Source organism: Sinocyclocheilus anshuiensis, unplaced genomic scaffold (genome assembly GCF_001515605.1).
Source record: "Sinocyclocheilus anshuiensis isolate Anshui unplaced genomic scaffold, SAMN03320099.WGS_v1.1 scaffold50, whole genome shotgun sequence".
Classification (NCBI taxonomy): domain Eukaryota; kingdom Metazoa; phylum Chordata; class Actinopteri; order Cypriniformes; family Cyprinidae; genus Sinocyclocheilus; species Sinocyclocheilus anshuiensis.
In genome coordinates, this window is record NW_015542382.1 from 252,081 (window position 1) to 256,117 (window position 4,037).

A 4,037-nucleotide genomic window follows, 5' to 3' on the forward strand; every position below is an offset into this window, starting at 1 on the left:
ACCTACCTACCTACTACATCATGATCAACTGTCTGCAAACACAAACCCTCTATGTCCTCTCTGCTCAATCATTGTAAGGGACTGAGTTGACTTGGACCAGTGGTCTTGTGTTCGCGGCCCATCAGTCAGTGTAACGTTAGTTCAAGTGTGTATGTGATGATCAGGTGTGTTAGCGCCTAGCCGCTAACGGCCACAGTGTGACGGACTCTCACCCGCCACAGCCACCAAACTGAATGTTTCTTATGTCTGTGTAAACCAAACACGCACGGAGTGTGGGTTTCATTTGGAAAATCAGCTGTTCAAGGTAAGAAATCTACTTTTATGTATTCCATACTCCGAAGAAGCATTAGCAGGGACTATGCGGTTATATTAGCCTAGCTCTGTCTAACGAAGCTAATGAGGCATTTACGGCGCTTTTTAGTTTCACTTTACAGTATAGAGTAACTTCAATATGTAGACACATGCTTCATCGTGTATACGTTTAGAAGCGTCAATATTTGTTGTGTTGTGAGCTCCTCTGTGTCGTATTTGCTGTCTGGCTAAGCTAAATGCTAGCAGAGAGTTGACAACTACAAGCATTTACGATTCGCTGTTCATATCTCCCTTTTTCCTATGAAGATCGAGATTTTATGGAAGTAAAGTGTTTAAAAATTAAACTTGCTCATGTGAATATCATATTTTAGCTTTGAAATGCATCGCTGGTTTGGTATTGAATTAATGTCAGGGATGCTTCACTGTTCACAAGGTTTATGCTCAAAGAAAGCTGTTTTTTTTTCTCTTTAAAGAGCACAGGAATACTTTAAATGATTGTTTTCCTTTTAAGGAACCGAGATAACATTGGTGTGTGGTATTGCCTTCAGTGTTTATATTGTAACGCCCACTTATTTGGAGAGAGTACAGCAGGATCAGGGCTTTGTTGTAGTCAGTGGTGTAAACAGTGATTTTACAGGCACTTTCATGATAAATGTCAGGGCATGTAACAGTGTTACAGCGAAGTGCACAAACGATCCTATATGTAAGGCATTACTTTGTGTTGAAAACATGCCACAGACTTTTTTCATAGGGTTTGATCAATTCCCTTGGCAAGGCATGATGTTAGTCGATTAGGCCACTGATCTTTACATTTCGACCAGGGGTTTTTAAAGGGGTCATATGATGCTGCTAAAAAGAACATTATTTGGTGTATTTGGTGTAATGAAATGTGTTTATGCGGTTTAAAGTTAAAAAAACACATTATTTTCCACATACTGTACATTATTATGACCCCTTTAAACTGGGGTCCAAGGACCCCCGGGGGCTGCAAAAGAATGCTGGGGGTCAATAGAAATGTTTACAGAAGAAGTGTTAAAAAATGAATAAATACCGAAAATCAATAGGTTATATAATAAAGGAGTAAGTAAATTAATTAATTATATATATATAAAAAAAGATTAAAATAAATGAGTAAATAGATGATTAAATCAATACCGAACTGTGGCGAATAGAAAACAATAATGTAGAAATAATAAAAAAATTACATTAAAATAAACGAATAAGCATTGGATTAAAATATATAAACATAAATGAGTAAATAAAAACATTAAAATGGATGAGTAGCCTAAATAAATGAATAAATACAGTACTGTAATGAATAGTAAAAGTAACAATGCAACTTAATAAAAACAAAATATTTAATGTTTTGTAAATAAAAATGTTTTCACAGTATAATCTGTATACAAGAAAATATATAGATGCCTTTCAAATTTTTGGATGGATGTCGCTCGCACAAGGATGATGATATTAGTGGCATTTAAAAGATTGAAAACCCCTGATTTAGACTAGTGAAAGTGGAGGGAAGTGCTGAAGTCAACAACAGCGGACTTTGATCTGCCTAATCAGCAGTTGCTGATTTCAACCGATAAGGTCTGTGAAAGGTGCAGGTCCTTGAATAGCTTTCTTCACTCCATTAGGAAATACATCTCCAACATGTCACAGTATGATAATTAATGTTCTTAAAACAGCGAAAAGTTTTTGAGACAAATGCGCATGCATGGACATGTCAAAGGCAGCAGAGATGAATTCATTGAGGGTGGAGTGTAAAAGCACGTGTGTGTGAGATGGATTAGTCCCATATGCAGATGTTGCAGGGTTGCAGATTGAATCCTGATGAGTAGGGTGAGTTTATGTTCATGCTTTCATTGCATTGTATTTATTTATTTTCCTGCAGTCCACATCTCAGTGCTCCACTAAAGTGACTTGGACTTTATCATAGGATGATGTTTGAATACAAATAGGCACAGCAGATTACAAATCACGTTGTCGTTAAACAAGCAACTTGAATAATAAACTCATAAATAAATAAAATTGATTTTTTTTCACATGATTTCATGGTGGATGGATTTCATGTTGACTTAATTATAACTGGATCAAACTGGGTTTCCATGCTTTTTCAGATGCTCCGAGATAAACAAGTAAGGTGTGGTTCAGTGCTCTTTGGAACTGGAATTATTAAATGCAAAGCCTTTGCTCACTTGGAGTTGTCATTAGCATGGTCAGATTGTTATACAGCTGTGCCATGCTTGTTCCATTTCTTAATTATTGATTTATAATAATTACTTCTGATTTATAATTATAGTACTTCAAGGGATATCTAAGTTATTATTTTATCTATTGTCAGGTGACATTATAATGTTTTGATTAATCAGATGATCAGACCCCACTGTGATGTAAAACATGAAAAAGTCCAAGGGGTGAATACTTTGTATTATTACTGTAGTTTGTTCACTTACTCACACATCCCTGACCAAATGACCGCAAAGCATTCTGTGCACTGCTGTGGTGGACTGTGTGGGGCAATGTGACCATTCCCTGAACATAACCTGCCATTTTAATTTTTAGTCATCAAATACCTGCGTTTGAATGCAAGACAATTTGTCTGCTTTGTGAACCAATTTTGCACAAGGTCAGTCAACATTTGGTCTGTGTTTGGCTCAAATATTTGACCCCCACTGACTCATGCACAGTTTTCCCTGTTTGCCATCTGCACTTTTGTGTGACTGACTTATTTATATATAAAAAGGAGCCACCTTTAGTAAAACTGATATATATTTGTGACCCTGGACCACAAAACCAGTCTTAAGTCGCTGGGGTATATTTTTAGCAATAGCCAAAAAAACATTGTATGGGTCAAAATTATTGATTTTTCTTTTATGCCAAAAGTAAAGATCATGTTCCATGAAGATATTTTGTAAATTTCCTACCATAAATATATCAAAACCTAATTTTTGATTAGTAATATGCATTGCTAAGAACTTCATTTGGACAACTTTAAAGGTGATTTTCTCAGTATTTTGATTTTTTTGCACCTTCAGATTCCAGATATTCAAATAGTTGTATCTCGGCCAAATATTGTCCTATCCTAACAAACTATACATCAAAGGAAAGCTTATTTATTCAGCTTTCAGGTGATGTATACATCTCAATTTCGAGAAATTGACCCTTATGACTGGTTTTGTGGTCCAGGGTCACATTTGACCTAGGAGCAGTTTGTTGCTAGGTTTAGTGAACATTAAATGAAGAGTTGCTATTTCATGCATTGAAAATCTGAATTCTGACTAATTTACACAGTTGGATTCTCATGCTAAACATGACCAAATTCTCAAAAAACTAGTTGGATGATGGAGTATTTCTGTGCCAAAGACACTCCTTCAGGGTTCGTACAAGTTTGGAAAAGTTTTTTGTTTTGAGGATGGCCCTGTATTATGTCATAAAGGGTGGAATTCCTTGTATGGGCACTTATCCAGGAAGAGCGTGCACACATGCACCAACCAGAGCGAGAGCAGGAGTACGCTAGGGCTGGGTATCGATTCAGATGTCCCGATTCGATTCGATTTCGATTCGCAAGCTCTCGGTTCGATTCGATTCTCGATTTTTTGATTACATTCAATGAATATAGTTTTAATACAAATGCTATTGATATTTCAAAAAAATTAACAGTAAACATCAGTTTACAAATGGTGAATTAATAAAAAGAAATTAAGAACCACATGCCTGTATTT

General features: G+C 35.9%; 1 protein-coding gene across 2 annotated transcripts in view; it reads left to right on the top strand.

Moving 5' to 3' along the window:
* Positions 1 to 4,037, top strand: part of LOC107692595 (ETS-related transcription factor Elf-2-like) — a 26,849-nt gene continuing 22,812 nt past the window's right edge. For both annotated transcript variants that reach the window (XM_016491716.1, XM_016491719.1), the window contains exon 1: positions 1 to 304. The gene's annotated coding sequence lies outside the window, so the exon portion shown is untranslated. The remainder of the gene's footprint in view (positions 305 to 4,037) is intronic.